Source organism: Onychomys torridus, chromosome 12, assembly GCF_903995425.1.
Source record: "Onychomys torridus chromosome 12, mOncTor1.1, whole genome shotgun sequence".
NCBI classification, from domain to species: Eukaryota; Metazoa; Chordata; class Mammalia; order Rodentia; family Cricetidae; genus Onychomys; species Onychomys torridus.
In genome coordinates this window covers 71,830,567-71,853,828 of record NC_050454.1, presented here as the reverse complement: position 1 = coordinate 71,853,828, position 23,262 = coordinate 71,830,567, and the positions used below count along the sequence as shown (strand labels likewise).

At 47.2% G+C, this 23,262-nt stretch overlaps 1 protein-coding gene across 2 annotated transcripts in view; it reads right to left on the bottom strand.

Annotated features, from left to right (window-relative positions):
• Positions 1-16,720, bottom strand: part of Dyrk1a (dual specificity tyrosine phosphorylation regulated kinase 1A) — a 133,597-nt gene extending 116,877 nt beyond the window's left edge. For both annotated transcript variants that reach the window (XM_036203611.1, XM_036203612.1), the window contains exon 1: positions 16,612-16,720. The gene's annotated coding sequence lies outside the window, so the exon portion shown is untranslated. The remainder of the gene's footprint in view (positions 1-16,611) is intronic.
• Positions 16,721-23,262: the final 6,542 nt, after the last annotated feature.

Sequence of the window (23,262 nt, the reverse complement as noted above, 5' to 3'; positions counted from 1 at the left end):
AAGGAACGAACGAACGAACGAACAAGCTGGGGTGCTTTAAAAGCCAACAGAGAGAGGCAAGATGCCATCAACAATGAGCAGGAAAGACTGAATATCACAGCTGAGACCTGAAGATGCATTCCTGTTCATCTGCATCCACTTCCTCTTCACAACTACACAGAGCAGAAGTTGGTATCCTTAGACCCAGAACTCAAGATCAGGCTCCGCATATGGCTGGGGAAGACAGGGCTGATGTTCAAAGCCAAAACTGAAGACCAGAAACACAGATGCGCCTTTACCACTTCACCATACTGCTGGTGACAGACCTGGTGCTGGCCCCATGACACTAGCTCAGTGTTCACCCGTTGTGTATCTCTTTCTCCCAGTGTGAACAAGACCAGGGGCTCCCCTTCATCCGAGAAAACACAACAAAGGTAACCTAGGTGTCCTTCCCAGGGTTAGGACATGACTGTCAACTGCCTGTGAAGTACTCTCGTACTCTGGCCTTGAGAATGTAAATAACCATGTGGAAAGAGCCGCATGACAGGAATCTCAGACAGACACCTGCCAAAAGGCAGACAGACCAAAGCCGCCAGTCTTCACCTTGCCTGCAGCAGCATCCTTTCCCCAGTCACGGGACCGAGGACCCAGCTAAAATGCACCCAGACACCTGGCGCAGACACTGAGGTCATGTTCCTGGGCTTCATACCGCTAACTCTGAGGACACTGTTACACGGCAATAATGTTTGGCCATCCCTGCTGCTCTACTGGGAGACTTATTTTCAGCTGTTATGTGTATCAAGTAAACCAACTTCAGGCTGTAGCTACAATTACTTTTTCTAAATAGGATCTCATTCTGTAGCCCTGGCTAACCTGAACTCCCCACTTAGACCAAGGCTGCCCTCAAAGCTACAGTGATCCTTTTTACTCTGCTGTGGCCTATCACAGCAGGCCACAGTTTTTTTTGTTGTTGGGGGGTGTTTTTTGAGACATGGTCTCCCCATGTAGCCTTTACTAGCCTAAAACTTGCTATAGCCCAGGCTGGCCTCAAACTCAGAGATTCACCTGCCTCTGCCTGGAGTACTGGAACGGCACCATGCCTGACTACAGTTAGTCTTAAGCAAGACTCACATAACAAGATGTCAACATGAAACTGTAATGGAAGCCTGCATTGTACAAGAGCACGTTAACAAGTCTGCTAACTCTGCATGTCAGTCTCCTAGTCTCCCCCACACTCCAGCTCACTACTCTCTGCTGTACCCTGCATTTTCCTGTCACCTTTTACAGTCTCACTGCACTAACCTGAACCTACTGTATACCTTGTGTGTGTGTCTCCTTTCTAACTGTTTAATGTCCTTGTGCATTCACTTTAACATCTGTGGACAATTTCCAATTCATTTCAATTGAGTCCCTGTAAGTCCCAGAACTTTAGCTGGATGCAAAACAGTTTACACAGTTACAGTCTGATCTCTTACTCTAGGACTCCTTTAGCCCTCCCAGGGTCTTAATAAACGCTGCATTTAGTGAGATCTTTCCACTCCAAATATGAAGTACTTAGGCAATTCTCAATTCTCAGCCCTCTATAGGCTCTGAAAATTAACTGCTCCACCTACAATTTCCCCACAAGGCGTCCCTTATGAAACCTGCACACATACTACAGACAGGTACTTGCTCGGTTAAGGGGAGCACTAACCAGTAAAGCTCTATCTGTCCCTCCTCCTCTCCAGAGCACTGCTTCTCAAAGCAGAACCCCACAGTCTTCAGCAGCTCCAGCCTCCAGCAGTGTGGTCACCCTGCTGAGGCCGGCCCCCCTCCCCCACTGAGGTCTAGAAACAGTCTCCAGATGGAGCTGGGCCTCACTCACTCCCCGTTTGTCAAGGATCCCAAGTTTTGTCCAGTGGCGGTGTATCTTGCTGTGCTACATACTGTTCAATAACTGAAAAATATTCTAAATATGTGTGGTAGGAAATAACATTTAGAATGCTATCTCATAGTCAAAGACAGAAGTCATGACTCCTTGTCATTTAAGTTTCAACTAAATGTGTTCCAAGGTGTAACTTCTACAGACAGGGACCCATTCTCTGTGACATCACCCCAGCTTCCCTTCTGTAATTATATTAGTTGCTTTCCTACCCACTTTGTCTCCTACTATAAAACACAAGCTCTGTGAAGAGGTGTACCAAGTTGTTCCTGTATCCCCATCTGAAGTATCCTGACTAGAACAGGCACTCAAATTCAGCAAACTGAACCAGCAGCAAACTGCTCAGAAGCCTTTTCCTTACTCTACATTGAACTCATCATTAATTAATTCTAACCTAGAGGCAGGTAAGCCTGGCCCTGGAGACCTACCTCCCTAGGACTGGCTTACCTACTGAACATGGTCTAAGTACAGGATTACTTAGGAACTAGCTCTGATTTTGGGCTAGCATGAAAGTAAGTAACTAAAAGAAAACCCTGGGAACTGGAGAGATGGCTCAGCGGTTAAGAGCACTGACTGCTCTTCCAGAGACATGGGTTCAATTCCCAGCAACCACATGACAGCTACCAACTGTCTGTAACTCCAAGATCTGACACCTTCACAAAGACATACATGCAGGCAAAAGCACCAATGCAAATAAAATAAAAATAAATACATTATTAAAAAATGAAGACGAAAGAAAACCCTGTACAGGTACAGGGACATAGACACATCGACCAAATGCAAACCACAGACCCAGTCTGATGAAGACACTAAAGTCAACCACTGCCACTTGTCCTGACTGAAAACAGAAACTAAATGCTACAACTGGAATCTGTCACTGCTGCCTCCGAATACAAACCATGCAATGTGCCTGACTGTCCTGAGGCAGCCAGCACAGGCAGGATAGAAACCAGTGGCATGATTGTATTCTAACTGCACAGACAAAGAAAGCAGAGTCTGCTTCCCAGCAACACCCATCGAGAGAACTCTCCAACTAGAAAGCTGTCAAGAGTGATTAACTGCCAGGCAGTGGTGGCCACTCCTTTAATCCCAGCACTCAGGAGGCAGAGGCAGGTGGATGTTTGTGAGTTCAAGGCTACCTGGTCTACAGAGCGAGATCCAGGAAAGGCGCCAAACTACACGGAGAAACCCTGTCTCAAAAAAAACAAGAAGTGATTAACTTGCTGGCAGTGACGCACACCTCTGATCCCAGCACTCAAGAGGCAGAGGCAGAGGCAGAGGCAGAGGCGAGCAGATCTCTGTGAGTTCAAGACCAGCCTGGTCTATAGAGCGAGAGCCAGGATAGTCAGAGCTACACAGAGAAACTGGGGGGTGGGGGGTGGGGGGTGTGATGAACTGACCCCAGAGCTCTAGGCCACCAAGTTTATCTGATTCTTAGGTCAATGGCTGCAGGTTAGCTCCTTCCTTCAAAATGCTGAACTGGGCTTATCTGGTAGTAGTAGCATGTGGACCTACTAAGAGTAATATAAAACAAATTGAATTCCCTGAATCCTACTTGTTTAACTTATAAATACAGATCATATTAGCTACTTTGTAAGGCTGCTGGCCAGGGTCAATAGCTAATAAATATCTATCTGTCCAACAGCTTGCATAATGCAGGGAACAGACTAATAGTGATCACTGTTACTATTAAATAGTCCCTTACTTCTTACCACGGGAAACTCAGGTTTACCTGAGCCCTTCTTGTAAATCATCATCACCATCATTACCATCATCATCTCACAGACTAGAGTGGTAACACAAGCCTGTGTTCCTAGCATCTGTGAGACTGATGAAGGAGTATCCTCATATCAAGGCCAGCATGAGCTATATAATGAGTTCCAAGCCAGCCTGAGCTACATAGACAACTGTCTCAAACTGCAGACAAGTTGGAGGTTCACGTTTGTATTTTACCTCGGTACTATTACGTGGAAACCAGTCACTGAGAAGTTATGAAACTGCACTGAAAACGTTTTTTAAATGTTGTCCTCATAAGCTTACAGACAACTGCTGCACTCGCAAGATTGACAGCCTCACTAGGTCTAACGACAGCACAAGGCTCACTTTTGAAAACCTCTCCATGCCATGAACTCCCTCCCTCTTACAACTGAAGGTGGAAATTCAAGCCAAAGACATCCAGACTCCTGTCCTCACCTCGGTCACTTTTCAAAGCTAGACTTGTTTTAAATGTGCACATGAGAACTACTACAACGCTGGATCAAAACTCCAGCTGGATGGATGTCACTCTGTTGGCTAGGAGTAACTAATGAAGAGCAGTATCCAAGCCGACTTTTCTCAGTGACTTTCAACTGCCCTAGGAAGACAGGTAGTGCGCACCTCTGGAGGCTGAGTGAGGCGGGAGTGCAGTGAGTCCAACACCAGCCTGGACCACTTGGCAAGACCCTGTCTCTCTCAGCCAGTAAAACTGCTCCAAAGATCCACTAACAACTGTATGGACTTCAAAAACTACTAAAATGGGCTCTTCCTCTAATATACAAGGCACCATCTTTCCAATCCTCATACTCGTACTTTGCCCCAACATAAAGTAGGCATTTATAAACATTAATCTACAAATAAGACATTTTCTTTCTCCTATGCATAGCACATAGAGCTCTCCAATCTTACTGTGGCATTGTTTTAAGGAAGGTCTCACCCTGTGGCCCAGAATTCACTATGAAGCTTCAACTTACCACAGTCCTGCCTAAAACCTAGTATAAGTGTGCTGCCACACCCTGATTCCAGTTTTATTCATCTCTAAAAGGCCTCATCTCTTCCTTTTATAGGCTCCCAAATTCCCTGTCCTGCTCTTTATTCCAAATATGCAAATATGCCCTGCTGTAATTCTTTGTCCCTGGTAATTAACTAAAGAAAAAAAATCTAAGAAGTTTATGGATTCATTCAACCCATGTTTATTTAGTGCTTATACCGTACTTGGTATCTGGAATGCCTAAGACTGCCAAACACTAAGGGTAAAACATGGTTAATGTCTGCAGAGGATTAATCAAATCGGCACTAAAAAACTAATTTTAATAAGTATTATGAACAAAGAATAGACAGACTTGAGACTTTATAAACTAAGAATAACTTGGTGAGTGGCTGTGCCTTCCCCAACAAAGGGATATCTCAGCTAAAATTTAATGAGGAAACAAATGACCTAAACAGGGTAATAACTCTAGACCAAAAGGCAGCAGTGAAAAGATGCAGTTAAGTCAGAGTCACATGATGCAGAAAGAGCTGAGGCATGAGTTAGTCACCTAGGACAAGTCATTTAGGCAAGAAGGACATGGGTCCTATGACTCCTTTGGTCTTTACCCTAAAAGTCACAACATCATTAAGGAAGTTGGGGTTTTTTTTGGGGGGATGGGCGGATCTGTTTCTTGTTTTGGGGGAGTTTGGGTTTTGTTTTGTTTTGAGACCTCACTGAGTAACCCAGCCCAGCCTCCAGCCCCTCTGGATGCCCCACCTCACCTTCCTGAGATAAGATCACAGGTGTGCAGGCCTAAGGACCTGAGTGTGACCCAGCACTATGTAAGTAGGACAGTGTGGGAGCCAGGGGATTCTAGTTGGGGGACAAGACACCGTCTTTTTAAAAGGAGAGGTGGGAGGACCCTGAGGAACCTCACCAGAGGCTGACCTCTGGTCTCCACAGGATGTGTACCACAACCTCTGGCCACAAATTTTCTTCTGTTTCCTAATGACAGAGAACTGTTGCTTCTCGAGACAGTCAAATCCCTCTCCCGGTGCTGGCCTTTCAACGGAACCTCTATCCCCTAACCTCCACAGGCTCTCATCCTTTATTCGGCTCTATATTTTACTTATTCAGCAAACAGCCTTTTTCCAAACTATCTGCCATGAATCCTAAAACTTCCCTTTCTTCCCTCTGCATGCCTGTGACACTGCTGAGTAACTCTAGCCATCCTGGGTGACCTCACCTACATTTACCAACGTTTTAAACTGTCCTATAAAATCACCATAAAGGAAATGTACAAAAGTCGCAGTATACTCAATGAGACACTATTCATTTTCTTATCCTTGCTATTCTGAAGAACTTTCACAAACTTTTCTATCACAAAAGGAATTATCCATCAATAATAAATATGTTTGATATAAAGACAAAGCAAAAGACACCATGGTGATGGCAACTGTTTTCTAGAAAAAAAATGACCCAATCACAGCACTTCTCAGGAGACAGCGTCGGTCAAAGACGACAGCCTTCTTTATATCTGAAGAGCTGAGCTCTAAGTAATTGTCAAAAGGACTCTAAGATAATTTTTGACCTTCAAAAATATTTTTTAAATCATGAAATCACAGATCCTATATCCCTTTAATGAGAATTTAATTTTACATCTATTGTATCTTTAAACCTACACAGGGGACTGTCAAGATTGTTCGCACCAGAGCATACTTGCACAATGGCAGAGACAGCAGTGGACTTGTTCTAGAGCTCATTTCCAGTCCCATCCCATGGGTGACACTCTCTGACGCTGGCCAGCATGCTGGCGCACACATTTCAGTCCCAGGATTCGGGCAGAGGAAGGATTTCAGTGAGTTCAAGGACTGCCTGCTCTACATAGTGAGTTCCAAGAGAGCAGTGTGTGTGCGTGTGTGTGTGTGTGTGTGTGTGTGTGTGTGTGTGTGTGTACACATACATATGCATACATAGTGAGATCCTACCTTAAAAATCAATAGTTCGGGGCTGGAGAGATGGCTTAGCAGTTAAGAGCACTAACCATTCTTCCAGAGGACCCAGGTTCAATTCCCACAACCCACATGGCAGCTCACAACTGTCTGTAACTCCAGTTCCAGGAGATCCTCACACAGCCGTACACACAGGCAAAATATTAATGCACGTAAAATAAAAATAAATAAATTATAAAAGAAAAACCATAGGTGTATTACCACACAAGAACAGGCTTTTTAGATAATCAGTCCTCTAATTAAGATACATGTACAACGAACAGAACATGAGGTTTTACAGGAAAATACTAAGACACCTGTTACAAACTGTACGCTCACATGCTCTCCTACTCTACGTTCCCCACCGTAAACCATGGCACCACTTCCCCTCTCATGACTTGGTGTTCTCACCTACCATCACAGAAGACACAAACTACATTAATAATTCTGTTCTTGGTGCCTTCCAATCCTCAGTAGGAGGGGTCTCAACTGTCACACAGCAGTCTACTTAGGACCTCTGTAATCCTCCCTACCTCACCCTTCCCAGTCCCCTGCTCTCTACTTCCAGAGCCTCGGCCACACTCTTGTATGAACCCAGAAACTCATCTCCCTGTCTACTGCCAGTCACTGAGAACTTCTACGCCTGCCTTCTCCCTTCCCTTCTCAGCCCCCACACCTGTCAATCAACCTTCCTGACACTCCTCCCTCCCCGCCACAGCTCACTCCTCCTCCAGAGTCCCTCCCCTTCAGTCACTCTGCCCTCCCTCTCCTCCCCACCTCCTGTCCAGATCCCTGCTCAAGTCCCCACAACTGTCCCACCCTGTGCTCCTAGCTCTTCACATGGCAATGCCTCTCAGCCACCAGCCTCGCCTACTCCCTTTCCTCAAATGCACACCTAAGTGGTCTCGCTTGCACTTGGCTTTCCAGGAATACACATCTATTCTCCTTTGCAATCAGCAGCGACCACCACTTACACCTCATGCAGAGGACATGCAGACATTTTCTCAACTGAAAAAGAAGTTCCTTTTGTAGACTTTTACAATTTATCAGAACATCAAGATATTCAACAAGATAAAGGAAAACTAGAAAATAATTAACTATCTTTAACTATGTATCTAACAAAGAGTGAATACTTTGTTATTTAAAAACATGGGCTGGAGAGATGGCTCAGGGGTTAAGAGCACTGGCTGTTCTTCCAGAGGTCCTGAGTTCAATTCCCAGCAACCACATGGTGGCTCACAACCATCCATAATGAAATATGGTGCCCTCTTCTGACTTGCAAGCATACATGCAGGCAGAACACTGTATACATAATAAAATAAATCTTTAAAAAAAAAAAAAAAAGCATCAAAAACCTATGCCTTGGCCAGCAGTGGTGGCACAGACAGATCTCTGTGAGTCCAAGGCCACCCTGGTCTACAGAGCAAGTTCCAGGACAGCCAGGACTACACAGAGTAACCCTGTCTCGAGAAAAAAAAATAAAATTAAATACATACATACCGAAGCCGGGCAGTGGTGGCCCATGCCTTTAATCCCAGCACTCAGGAGACAGAGGCAGGCAGATCTCTGTGAGTTCAAGGCCAGCCTGTTCTACAAAGTGAGTTCCAGGATAGGCTCCAAAGCTACACAGAGAAACCCTGTCTCAAGAGAAGCAAAAATTTTTTAAAGTGAATCTTTTTTAAATTTTTAAAGAGGCTGGTATGGTGGCACACACTTTAATCCTAACACTCCAAGACAGGTAGGCAGATCTCTGTAAGTTCAAGGCCAGCATGGTCTACAGAGCAAGTTCCAGGACAGCCAGACATACACAGAGAGACCTTGTCATCAAAACAAACAAAAACAATTTAGAAAAGAAAATCACATTCACAAAAGTCATGTGAGGTAGCTCATCCTATAATCCCAGCAACTGAAACGAGGCAGGAGGACTGCTGAGTTTGATGCCAGTGTAAGCTGCATAATGAATTCCATACCAGTCTGTACTACAGGGAGCCTGCCACCAAAATAAATAAATGAAGCCAGGCCAGCTGATACAGGCCTGTAATCCCAGCTACTCCAAAGCCTGAGGCAGGAGGCTCTGAGCTCAAGGACTGCCTGGGACAGAGTGACTAAAGGCACAGTGAGTCCCAACCTCAGGTAAGCTGAAAGACTGATGACATGGGGAAGCGTTAGAGCACTGGCCTACAACAGGTGATGTCTTAGGCTCAGTGTTCAGTCACATACTCAAGCATATACACAACACAGAGAGAGAGAGACAGAGAGACAGAGAGACAGAGAGACAGAGAACACTGTAAGTTAACAAGGGAATTTTTTTATTTTAAAAAAAAAATTTATTTGCCGAGTGGTGGTGGCACACACCTTTAATCCCAGCATTCGGGAGGCAGAAGCAGGCAGATCTTTGTGAGTTCGAGGCCAGCCTGGTCTACAAAGTGAGATCCAAGAAAGGCACAAAGCTACACAGAGAAACCCTGTCTCAAAAAAAAAAACAAAAAAAAAATTATTCATTTTACATACCAACCATACATAGATTCTCTCTCTCATCCCTCCTCCTGCTCCTCCTCAGCCTCCCCTCCCAACCCACCTCCTATTCCCTCCCCCAAAGGCTAAGGCCTTCCATGGGGAGTCAGCAAAGCCTGGCACATTTAATTGAGGCAGGACCAAGATCCTCCCCGTGCCTCAAGGCTGAGCAAGACATCTGACAATAGGTAATGGGTTCCAAAAAGCCAGCTCATGCACTAGGGATCGATCCTGATCCCACTGCCAGGGGGTCCCTCAAACAGACCAAGCTACACACCTGTCTCCCCTATGCAGAGGGCCTAGTCCAGTCCCATGCAGGCTCCACTGCCGTCGGTCTAAAGTGCGTGAGTTCGTACAAGTTTGCCATCGTGATCTTGACACGCCCTGCCTCCTCTTGCTCACAGAACCCATCTTCCCTCTCTTCGACTGGACCCCAAGGGAATGTTTCTAAGTACAAAGTTTAAGTAAAAATTAAAAAACTTTATGTTTAGAATGACTGATTTTTTCCTTCTGAGACAGGGTTTCTCTGTGTAACTCTAGCTGTCCTGGAACTCACTCTCTAGACCAGGCTGGCCTTGAACTCACAAAGATCCACCTGCCTCTGCCTTCCAAGAGCTGGGATTCAAGTCATGTGCCACCATCATCTAGCTTAACTTTGATTTTAAATGTAGGACACTGCATCCATTCACAGACATATATAACTATGTACTTTAAAAACAAGACTATGGGTGCTTGCCAAGTAGGCATAATACCCTGGATCTTATCCCCATTGCCACCCAAGGAAGGGCAGGAAGGGAGAAAAGGAGGATGTATCTATCTAGCACAGTTCCGCAGCACAGTCCATATTAGATACACTGCATGTGTGACTATACATGAAAATACACAGAGCATGTCTAGCAGGAAAACCTGAGTAGTTACTAAGAGCCCTGAGAATGCGGGTGATACGACACCATTCCACAGCACTTTTTAAATGAGTATATATGCCCTGTTATCTTTGAAGAATAGTACTGCCTACGTGATCAGAGCTGCACATTAAACGCTGCTATGTTGAGACTAACACACTCCAGACGGGAAGGACACTAAGAAGAAAGAGGTACTCTGTCTGGTAGTTAAGCCCAGAAGGTCCTAAGGAGAATGACCCCAGGGATGTTCCCATAGCTAGTGACTGAAAGACGCCAACTTAACCCTAAGAAGCTGCTCCTAAACCGCCTGAGTCAACCCCCCACGTGACAGCTGTTGGAGACACCATTTCTCTTCAGGAACAAGTACAAGTGACACACTCTCCCTTCCCCATCTCAAAAGGCTCTTAGTGCAAGTGACCTCTGATTTCTAAATGACAGCCACCTCGGTGATAAAAATAGTGTTAACCTGATAATGGTAAAGGATATTCCTCTGAGCTTATTTCCATTTTAAATTGGAGAACCTAATGGAGTGAATTCCAACATGTGAAAACTATAAACAACCAGACATAAAGGAAAAGTAGTAACTGTGTGTTCCATCTAATCATGGCCAGTTCCCACGAACCAATCTACCCCAACACCGCCTAGAGTCCTGCCATGCACCATACCTTATAAAAACCTCAACTCTAACCTTTAAATAGTCCTGACTAACTTGGGCTAAAAGGAAACGAGTCACAGTGACCATTCCCTGGGAATGAGCTCCTGTGTGAAGAGCAATGTCAACCCTGGCCCTGTAGCCCGGCCATTCTGTACAAAAAGCACACATGAGGAGGAGGAGGCAGCGAGAACTCAAGCTAGTGCAGGGCGGCTCTGGTCCAGCTCAGACAGCCGGGCTCTCTGCACTCCTCTGTAAGGTGGCGGCTCAGCTTCAGACATGTGTGATGTATCAGGATGCCCTGAAGAAGTTCATTGCAGAGGTCATCCCAAAACTACACACAAATCCTGAGCTTGGGAGTCTCTATCGAGTGCCCAAGGCCCCACTCGACCCACTGGCAGCTGGAAGGAAAGGCCAGGTCTTCCCTTTTCCTCACAGAAGGGGCTCCGAGGGGGGACATCCAGTAGTGAGTGTACCCTAAGTCACTGCTCTCACCCTCACAACATTCACTGACTTACTACTGAAAGCCTGCCAAGACCCAAGTGTTGGGTGGTCTAGTGCTATCTGCTGGGGTCACTGGCAGGACCCCACACAGTGTGGTCCAGAGCAGAGTAAGGGTAAAACCAAAAGTTCATAGACTATATTATTTATATGATATAATCACAACTGTAAAGAATGTGTATTTACAATCTATCAGAAAACAGTGTCAGTACACTGCTATCAGGCCCTAAATACCATCACAACAAAAAAACATACAAATTAATTCTAAGCAGACTACAGATGTATATATTAAAGAACCAACAACCTGTTTAAATTTGCAAACCAAAGCACAAAAGCTTAATGACCAATAACTGAACAGTGACTGTTCAATAAACTGCCTTATTTCCAGAAATTTCTTCCAAAATATTTGGAAATGAACAAGCAATGTTTAATTTTTCTTCATTGTGCCCATCTATAGAAGCAAATTCTTAGCCAAATAAACAGCCCAAAGACCACAAATCCCAGCCTCCTGTGCAGCTAAGGCCACATGACTAAATTTAAACAATAGCACATGAAAAAAAGGACACACCACTGTCCAAATGGACCTTACAATCTAATGGAGAGAAAGAGACAGGCATTAAATGAATATAATGAATAAGTATATATAAATCACTGATGACTCACTATACAGCTACCAGCAATAAAGGTTGTGAAAGAAAGCAGCAAGTCCTGCTTGGCTTAGGGGTGGGGTGGGGTTGTGTAGAGTGCTTGCAGTGGGTGTCAAGTCCCAGGTCGATCGCAGAGAAAGGAGAAAGTGTGGAAAGGGCACAAGGGAAGAAAGGAGCAGTCACTGGAAACTGATGCTGAGTCCTGCCCTCAAGTCACTCCCTGCAAGGGACACCTGATACTGGGACTGTCCTGCCTGGACAGAGTCTGTTCACTATCTCAAAGGCAGGTGATCTCTCCAGAGCTCCACACAGCCTCAATTCCTACTCCTAACCAGGCACCAACACCCTTCTATCCAAACGTGTGCTCCAGGACATTAAACCTCAACCAGGAATCCCATTCATAATTCTAAATAAAAATAGGGAAGTGTGTTAATATTTTGCTGGTGATCTAACAAAGCCTGCCTGAAGATCAGAGTGTGGAGCTAAACCACTAGTTAGCCAGAGGCCAGGCGGTGGTGGCACACAACTTTAATCCCAGCACTTGGGAGGGGGAAGCAGAAGATCAGAAGTTCAAGGCCACCCTGAGCTACACAAGATTGATCCAGTGTAAAAGAGAAACAGGGCCAGTCAGTGGTAGCACACACCTTTGATCTCAACACTTGGGATCTCATGTCTTTAATCTCAGCACTAGGGAGGTGGAGACAGGAAGTGATATGGCTGAGCGGAGAGAGGATACAATGCAGGAGACAGGAGCTCAGCTCCCTTTCAGGCTGAGGATTCTGTAGAATTAATAAGTCTCTCTAGTGGCTGCTGTTCCGCTTCTCTGATCTTTCAGCTTTCACCCCCTAATATCTGACTCCAAGTTTTTATTATTAAGACCAATTAGAATTCATGCTACAGAGAAGGAACAAAAAAAAAAAAAGTTAGGGTTTATTTGATGGTGGGGATGCTACTTAAAGAGATGATGCCTTCTAAAAGCAGACTTCATTCCATGTCAAACCATCACAATAGGCTCCCAAAAAGGAAAGCATTTCAATTATGAGATTTCACGGGCAGTGGTGGCGCATGCCTTTAGTCCCAGCACTCAGGAGGCAGAGGCAGGTGGATCTCTGTGAGTTCGAGGCAAGCGTGGGCTACAGAGTGAATTCCGGGAAAGGAACAAAGCTACACAGAGAAACCATGTCTTGGGGAAAAAAGAAAAAAAAAAGACAAAAAACAAAAAAAATAAATAAAGATTTCAATTTGGGGTGATAAAATGACTCATCAAGACATATTTTTAAAAATTTAGCCTATCAACAATAATAATAATAAAATATATAAACTTTCAAAAAATTGTTTAAAAAGGGACATCTATGAAGAACTGCCAAGAATCCAATGTGGTTTTTGTCAACACGAAGTATGTTTTGGTAGAGCTATAGCAGTTTAGATGTTCAATGTAAGGTTTCATTCTCCACCAAGAACTGCAACTCATTACAGAATTCTCAAAGGACAATTTCAAAGCCAAAATATAACTTTAAAAAGCATAGCTGTTTTATACAAATGCAATGTATTTCCGTCATTTTGTTTTTATACGCCAAAATGAAACTAGAATTTGAAAAATAAGACTTGTCTACATTATCTAGTACGAACCTTTGTTTTAGTCATGTGTAACCTGCATTCACCTCTCACACACCCAACAAGACTTTACACTCTAGCCTGACACTACGGAGTTGACATGAACCAAGATTCCAAGATTCCTTCATTTAGGGACAACAAAGGAGAAACTTCAGGTAACTTGAAACAATTCAATTATTTTTTCCAATTAATTAAACACCAATTTTAACCCCTAAATTTTGTAATCCCAAATTGTGTAAGCATTAAGTTACAAATTACCACAGGCTGTCTCGCCATCAAATACCACCAAATGGCCAGGACAACACAGGGTCCCAGTCTTTAGAAGGCATAATCACCCCATCCATACACTACTATCCTGGTAATAAAGCTCGTTGTGACAGGTAAAGTGTGCTGTCAAATTTCAGGTGACCCTGACTGATATTCCCAAGCAAGATTTTGCTTCTAAAATGAAAATAGACAAGTACAGATGGAGGAAAACCCACCAAGACACTCAACAGAAAGTAGATTGTGCCAAGATACTGCTTACGACTGCCATAAAATTATGAAGACTAGTAATCCAAGTTCTCATCAGAGACTTTCTGGAAGCTCATAGTGTCTGCTCTGTTTGGAGGTCAAGATCACTCTTGAGAGGTAGAAGGGAAGTAACTGGGAGGAGGGGCACTGACTGGCAGGTACAAAGTAAGAGCTCTCTGTAACAGAGGAAAATGACAAACGGCATATCTGATCACAGGTACCAACAAAGTCACAAATGAAGTCCACCTCCTTGAGTCTTGTATGTCATGTCATGTAGTACAAACAGTTCTTTGCCACCCAAAATTCTATACAGATTTTCTTCCTATAGTAGACATATGCCAACCATACACTCTAGAACACCTCTGTGTGATTGAGTAAATGTGCATGTACTTTCTTTGTACAGTTATGTAACACTAATGACAAAGTTCACAGTATGGCATGTCTATAACAAGGTATCTTCACTTTCAAAGCTAGGCACAGCACCGCAAACTCAAGTTCCTTGAATACATTGTTGCACTTACCACTCCTCACTCCCAATGGTAAGGCACAAACACAGGAAGCCATAAATAAAACTAGGTGGCAAAGCTCAAGCTCTCAGGAGAGACTTTCTAGCCAAGGGTCTTTTGACTACTATCCATGTTATCTTGAGTGTTATTTTATTGATCCCTAGCACACAGTAATGGCTGAGGTTAAATTTTTAATAGCTCACACACCAAAATGTCTTCAGAAAGCTCTTTTCCTACCTTACTAATAATTACCATGCATTCAATTCTATTCCTTCAAAGGTAAACCATCTCGACAACAGCCACCGGGTATACGAAATGTGTCCTTGCAGACAAGGGGGACCCTTCTAGAATAATGTGAGCTCATGCCTCTCTAAGGGAACAGGAACTTTCTGTAGCCGTTTTTACAAGAGAACGTGGTGTAGATGCTGACAAGTCTCTTCACTTTTTGGCAAGGTCTGAAGTCTAACTCTATTTGGCCAGCTACCATAGACACCACCATGCCAAGGCAGATGCACCAGAAGGGCAGGGTTCTTTAAGACATGTACCCTGAAAAGCCAATGTCTATAACCAAATAAACTTTCTGAACCACTATCCCTTTGAAATCTTACCCAGTGGAATTTGAGTTCCTGTCTCCCATTTACAGTCTATCTGGAAATGTAATTCTTTAAGAATAATTAAAAAGAGAAATTTAAGAAACAAAAAGTAAAGTAATTCCACTATATTATTGACATCGCAAATCAAAGTACCTAATGGTTATTTAATATGAGAAGTCCAAAAGGTCAAAGTAGAAATCAAAGTATTTAAAGAAAAACAAAATAACTCCACACCAAACTTTCGACTTATCAATACACACACACACACACACACACACACACACACACACACAAAGAGCTCTGTACTATAATTATAACTAAATAACTAAATGTGAAGAACAAAATGCACCAGGGTTTCCATCCTTCCACTCAGAAGCTGACTAGTCTACTTCGAGGGATGGGGGACAAGTTTCATTAAGAGGGCTCTGGTCTATACTGCCCTTCTGCAACCCTAAATTACCTCCACCAAAACCTGCACCCAGTCTGTAGGTCAGAGCTCTGAGTCATCACACGGGACTTATCATAAGTCACAACTGACATCTGCCTCCCGGAGTCCCGGCTGTATGACCTTGGACTGGTCACTGCCCTCTCTAAGCTCAGTATGCTCACCTGTGAAATGGGTGACATTTCCTACTGGTAGGTTAAGTGAGGGAACACATAAAACTGTAGTGAACAATGCCTGGCACTAATCTTCGAGTCTGAAAACACTGCTACGAGGTATATTTTCTGGCAATTTGGCAGAACTCAAGAAGCATATGATGCTGCACCTCGATGACAGGATGCACAGAATCTAGGGCTGGGCAAAAGACAGGTCGTCAGAGTCACTGACTCACGAATTTCGCCGTTTTTAACTATTTCGGGGTAGGGAGGGGCCTCTGGCTAAGTGCTGGCATTCAGGCACTCGGGAGCCTCTGGGGCCAGAGAGGGTCTGTGCCTATAAATAGACTGGTGAAGTTTTGTTGCGATACACAGGTATCCATTCTAATTCGTGTCTCCTCCCGCAGCTAAGCAGGTCACCCTCCGGTGGCCAGGGTGGCCCGCGCTCCCCGCCCGGCTTCCGAGCACACCGGGTCCGCAGGCCCGGGCGCGGGCCCACAGGGCCTTGCAGACAGCGAGCTGCGGACCTCCGCCGGCCCGACCCTGCGTGCTCGCCTCCCGGCAGCCAGCCCCATTTTCTTAACCCGTGCATTGTCCTTGCCTAGAACCCCGGCGCTCCGCACGCCGGTGGGGACCGAGAGGAGGGACGAGGGAGGAGCTGGGGGAAGAGGATGAGGAGGAAGAGGAGGAGGAAGACAGCCTCCTCCCCTGCGCCCGGGAGGCCAGTGGAGGTCTGGCGCCGGCCGGGCCCGAGGCCGCGGGTCCCACCCGCCGCCGCAACTTTCCTCGGGGACCCGGCCTGCCCGGGCTCCCTCCCGCGGTGGCAGGCCCCGGGCCGCCCTCCTGCTCCTAAGATGGCAGGTCCCTCCCTCCGCGAGAGGCCTGGCGAGCTCAGCTCGCAGGCCCCGGGAAGCCGCGCGCAGGGCCGCGCCGCGCCGGGCGGGGCGGACACTCACCGGGACGATGGCGGGGCGCTTGCGCCGCTCCCTCCGGTGAGTCTCAGCCTCGAGCTCCCGCGCCGCGCTCCCGCCGCGGCCTCCGCAGCCAGCGCCGCCCCGGCCGCCTCTCTCTCCGCCCCCGGCGTCCCGGCTCCGCGCCGCAGCCGCGCTGGCTCAGGGTCCGTCCGGCTGGCGGGGCCGGCGGGCGCCCGCGGCCGGGGAGGCGACAGCCCCTCCCCGGCAAATACCGCAGTCCCCGGGCCCCCGAGTGCCGACGGCGGGGCCGGGCGCCGAGCGGCGGCCGCTGCCGGCCGCTTCTTCCCGACGAGGATTTTTGTAAATCTCACAAAATGGCGCGCGCTCCAAAGCTGCGCAGCGAGGAGCGCCGGGGCCCGAGCGGCGGCGGCGGCGGCGGCGGCGGCTCCGCCAGGAGAGCCCGGACCGCCCGCCCCCGATCCCGCACAGACACTCGCGCACACTCACCGCGCGCACACTCGCCCTCGCACACGCTCCCTCACACTCACACCGGTCCCGCCCGCTCGCCGGCGGCGGCGGCGGCGGCGGCAGCGGCAGCGGCAGCGGCACCCACAGCAGCAGCAGGAACAGCAGCAGAAGCGGCGGCGGCGGCGGCGGTGGCGGCGCCCGCACCCCCGCTCGGGGAGTCCGCTCTCTCAGCCCGACCTGGGCCGCGATCGGCAGCAGCGACGGCAGCAGTCTCCCCGGATCCCCCCGCCGCGGTTGCCGCCGCCACCCCCGCCTCACTCCAATGGGGCTTTTTATTATTATTCGGGCGGGAAGCGAAAGGGTTTAAAAAAAAACCAACCAACAAAATGGCGACGGACCGACCCGGTCGCTATAGCAACTGTCAATCAAAACGCAAAACCCCGGCTGACGTGCTGACGTCCTCCTCCCGCCCCCCCAGCCCCAAGCCGGAGGGCGGGGCCTGTTGCCCGGGTAACGGCAGATTCCGTTCCCTCCTTCCCCTCTCTCCTCCGTCCCCCAGCCAACCACCCAACCCCCCTCAGGTCACGTGAAGGATAAATTCGGAGCTCGGGCCCGCTACGAGTGTCAGAGGAGGGCGCGTGATTCGCTCGGGGGAGGGGAGAGGAGGGGAGGCAAGGGACGGGGGCGAGGCGGTGGCCTGCCGGTGCGCGAGCGAGCGCCTGCCGCCCCGCGGCCGCCTCGCCCCGCCCCCGCGCCGCTCCCACGCCGACTGCGGCCCGGCCGGCGCGCGGCCCCGCGGCGCGCTCCCGCGTGGCGAGCCCGCAGCCCCGCCCGCGCAGGCCCGGGAGGGGAGGGGAGCGGAGGGCAGGCCGCCCACCCCGCGCGCGGCCCCGGGGGGCCGCCGTCGCCAGCCCCTCGCCCGAACCGAGCCGAACCGGCCCGCGGGGGCCGCGACCCACTCGGGCAGCGGCCGGCCCCGCGCCCGGCTCACCTCCGGAATGCCGGCCCCGGCTGCGGGCGCGCGGCCGCCACCTGGATCAGACCGTGACCGCGCCCGGGCCGCGCCGGCCGCGCAGAAACTTTCCAGGCTGGGCACGCTCCTGGGCGCCGGTTCCCCGGCTTCTCCATCGGAATGCCCAGCCTGGACCTGCCCCAGGGTTTATTTTTTGGTTCTTGCTTGTCATAAGCCATCTCGGTTTCCTGGTTCTTCATTTTGCCCACTTGGCCTTAACCGTCGAGTCTTTACAGGAATTCTGCCTTTTGACTCATGCTAAGTCCTCCGCCTAGCTGAATACCGCTGGGTGTGCTCTCCGGCCATTGACTTCCCAGGCTGCTGTGCTGGCTACTTTGTAATTAGTAGACAGCCACTGGCTCAATTTGTATTTTGTACCTATTCTAAAATAACAGCGTTAATGGCCTAAAAGGGTGTATACATTAACATATACACCGGCGTGTGTATACACTGTTGCGCAGCAAAATCACTGGACTGATTTCTAAACTTGACTTTTGTCATATTTATGTTAACGTTTTGCTTACGCTGTTTGCAACAATTGCAGTAGATGCAGCCTTATAAACCAATGAAAAGACAATGATTCATACTCCTCTCCATGTAGTGTGGCCCTAGGAAACACTTGCTTTAAATGATTTCCAACCAACATCCTACAGTTTGTACACGGTTGATACACTAAAGCAGCTATTCAACTTAACACAGGCCGACAAAGGGGAGGGGACGCATACTAAAACTAAAGTAAATTACGATTCAGGAAGGAAAATAGTTTGCTTTAGACTGCCCAGGATATCCCGCAAAAGTACTGTCGGCTGGCATTTTCAAATTTGCACTGTTGATGTAAGTAAAGTACACACTCAACATAATTAATCTGAAGAAAAAGGAAGTGGCCAAGGGTGTCGGGTTCACAGAACGCAGCACCTGGTTCTTCCCAAACACAAGCTTCCTCCAGTGCTTCCAGCCTCACCTCCGGGCTCCTCACTCTGTTGGCCAGAGCTTCTTTTTCAACACAACACTACAAACTAAATTCCTGTCTAGTATTGCTCGTAAAGGAGGGAACCTGCTTAATCTATGGGTTACCTTGGCCAACTATGAGAATGTCTCAATAGTCTCAAGAAATTGTCCGTGGGGTCAAACTCAGTGTGAGGGAGGATTAGGAAGTGTTGGTCTCCATACCTGGGAGATGTACCCTCACTCCCCACCCAATACAACCTTACCTGATAGCAGTCAATGAAATGTACTGTCTGAGTTGGAATGCTATTAAATGTTTGACATGGATATCACCTAAAAAGTGGCCTGCCCTCTTAGCAGTGCAGCCTGATCGTGCCTGTTCTGCATCCGGTATGTCAGCCTGGCTAAGTGTGTGAGAATGGTTACCCTGTTTTCTCCTGTTGGCCACTTAACCACAGCTACTTTTCAGTTCTTTTTTTTTTTTTTTTTTTTTTTTTAATACCTTAGTTTTGTCTTTTTCTTCAGACAGGGTTTCATGAATGGCAGGTGTTTGAACTCAGTTTAGCCAAGGATGATCTTGAACTTCTGACCTCCTGCCTCCACCTCCCAAGTGCTGGGATCACAGGTGTGACTATGCTGGCTGATGTGATGCTGGTGACAACCCAGGGCTGCATGCATGCTAGGCCAGCACCACCAACTGAGCTCCATCCCCAGCTCCCCTTTTCTCATTTTAGAAAATATTGTTAGTATGTACACACCCGGAGAAGAGGATGACAAGTCGGCCACCTGCCCTGCCTTGCTCTTCTAGAGCAGGGTCAGCTCCTGGGAGGGTCCTCTCAGGTTGGTGATGTTCTTTGCCTGCAATTACCCCAGATTTGCCTATTTACCCTTCTAAGATGCCATTTGGAGGGGAGGGGTCTGCGTCCCACCGTGACTGGGCTATGGGATCCTTGACTACCTTGCTTCATGATTTGATACATTTGTTGTATTCAAAAACTTGAAATGTAGGATGCCATTAAGAGTCTGTTTATATTTTTGGAATATTTGTATTACTTACAATTAGTTAATAAAGGCTGGTTTTAAGACCTAAAAAAATTTTTTTTTAAAAAGTGGCCTACAAATTATAGCTGGACAAGGGTGGGACATGGTGGCCTCTGGAAGAAGTGCCAGTCTAGTGAAAACTAGAAATTAAACCTTTGATTTTATCTGCAAATCTCTGAGAACCTGGGAAAGCAAAGACAAGCCCAGAGTCTCAGCCACTGTCATCCAGCTCATTCTAGAGCATCCAGTTCTCACAGAAAATAGCCGGTTCCATTCTACAAAGAAAAAACAGGTGATGAGTGACAAGCTTCGTCCTGATGTGACACTGCCGGGAGTAGTGAGGACAGGAGTCATGTCCAAGTGTATTTGCAACCCCCCAAGTTCCCACTACACCAAAGTGTTTATTTGGAGAAAGGATCTACACAGAGGTCAAGTCAAAAAAATGAGATCTTTGGGCTGGACCCAGATTTGAAATGACCGGTGTCCTTATAACAAGCTGGACCTAGAAACAGACACAGCAAGCCCCTGACAAGGACAGAAAACTCAGAAACAAGGAAAATCTGGGGCTGTATACAGCCCAGCACCAAGAGGCCACAAGATTCTCCCTTGCAGCTTTAAGGAGGGGAGGGGAAGGAGGGGAGGGAGAAAGAAAGTCAGTTGCTGCCTTGCTTGTGGACTTCTAACTTTGAAAACTGTGGATGATGGATCCCTGCTATTCGGTCTACACCTCCTTTGCGATACTTAGTTGCGGGACTGGGGGAAGAATAAGGTTTCTCCTGCCTGCCCCACATCCCTTTCCCCCACATCTTGGTGATGCACTATTTTAAGCCCATTAGACTGAAGATGGAATCCTGCTGGGAGCTAAACCAAATATTCCAAGGACAAATGAACGGATGTTCTAATCCCATCTCTGCCCTCATGCAAGGCGAGAAGGTAAACAATTCTGAATACAGCCCTGGACAGTGCAGGGCCCTCAATCCAACATTCCTTCCATCCTTACAGATTTGTGACTGATGAAGTACCTTCTGGAAACTTTACTGCAGATTGTTCTAATTTTAAAATCTATCCATGAATATAAAATACTAAAACAAATTAAAGCAAGGTGAAGGCCTTATAGAAACTGATGTCAATAATGTGCTGTGAACTAGGAAGTTAATGGTTCTCTTCATCTGAGGTCCAAAAACAAAAAATAAAAAGGTATGGTCATGGGGCTGGAGAGATGGCTCAGCAATTAAGAGCACTGGCTGCTCTTCCAGAGGACCCAGTTCAATTCCCAGCAACCACATGGAAGCTCACAACTGTGTGTAACTCCAGTTCCAGGGGATCCAGCATCCATATATATATACAAGCTAAACACCAATACATGTAAAAAAAAAAAAAAACATTTAAAAACCTATGGTCATTTAAAACAATTTAACAATATGAAAGAGAGCAAAGCTTAAAAATCACTCACAGAAGTTGTTACCAGAGCTGCTGGGCCAAAACTTGGGTGGGCTCTTATAACCCTAATATTTTTTTTCTTTTTTTTATTACTTTTTTTTATTATTACTACTCAGCAGAGATAAACAATGAGAGCATGAAATTTGCAGGCAAAAATGCATGGAACTAGAAAATATCATCCTGAGTGAGGTAACCCAAACCCAGAAGGACAAACATGGTATGTACTCACTCATAAGTGGATTCTAGATATAAAGCAAAGAATAATCAGACTGCAACCCACAGAACCAGGGAGGCTACATAGCAGGAGGGACCCTAGGATGACTGTGGCTTATAATAAGTTTTGGTTTTACTCAATTACTGGGCAAGCCTCAATCAAACATTCCACTATTAAGATAATAATGTATACTCTATCAAGCTGATAATAGAAAAATTAATTAATTAATAATAAAAGACTTTTATGAGGAAGGGAGGGTAAAATGTATTTTGAAATAAATAAAAATTAAATTTTAAAAAAATAAATTTTCTATTCACTTTACATACCAACCACAGATTCCCCCACCTCTTCCCTCTTCCCACCCACCAGCCTTCCCCCGCAACTCACCCCCAACCTCTCCACCCCCCATCCCCACATTTTCCAAGTCAAGGTCTCCCATGGAAGTCAGCAGAGCCTGGCTCACTCAGCTGAGGCAGATCCAAACCCCTCCCCGCTGCACCAAAGCTGTGCAAGGTGTCACACCCTAGGCATTGGGCTCCTAAAAATCCTGCCCATGCACCCCCTGCCAGGGTGGGGGGCTAAACAGTTCAAGCTAAACAACTGTCTCACCTATCCAGGGCCGAGTCCAGTCCTATGGAGGCTCCACAGCTATTAGTTCATAGTTCATGGGCTTCCACTAGTGTGGCTGGTCATCTCTGCACATTTTCCCGTCATGGTCTGGATGTCCCAGGCCCACAGAATCCCTTTTCTCTCTCATCAATTAGATTCCTGGAGCTCAGCCTGGCACCTGGCCGTGGATCTCTGTATCTGCTTCTATCAGTCACTGGATGAAAGCTCTATGATGAAGGCTAGGGTATTCAGTAATCCAATCAACAGAATAAACCAGTCCAGGCACCCTCTCGGCCATTGCCAGTAGTCCAAGGTGGGATCATCCTATGGATTCCTGAGAACTTCCCCGGCACCCTGCCTCTTCCAATTCCCAAGATGTCTTCATTTCTCATGATATCTCTCTCCTTGCTCTCCCACTTTGTCCCTGTTCCATCTCAAACCTCCAATTTCCTTATGTTCTCATCCCCCATTCCTTGCCCTCCATTACCCCCCCCCCCCCCCCCAGTTTGCTCATGTAGATCTCATCTATTTCTCCTTCAGTAGGCTATCTATGTGTCCCCTCTTAGGGTCCTTGTTAGCTAGCTTCTCTGGAGCTGTGAACAACCCTAATACTTTAAGGGAACAGTGACAGAGTATGGAGATGCATGCTATGAAGCCACACTGGGAAAAAGAAGAGAGGGTCCAGTGATACACACCCCAGGCCATGTTGGTGAGAGGTTACATTTCGATAATGGGCAAGAGGGAAGCACAGTCCTGCAGAGTGTGCTCCCACCCTGGGCAGCCTCTGAGCTCCACACAAGATGGTCTAACAAGAAGCCTCTCTCTCTCTCTCTCTCTCTCTCTCTCTCTCTCTCTCTCTCTCTCTCTCTCTGTCTGTCTCTCTCCCTCCCTCTCTCCTCTCTCTCTCTCCACAAGTTCCTCTTCTGTGTCTCACACTGAGACCTTTCCTCCTCCCAGCATGCCA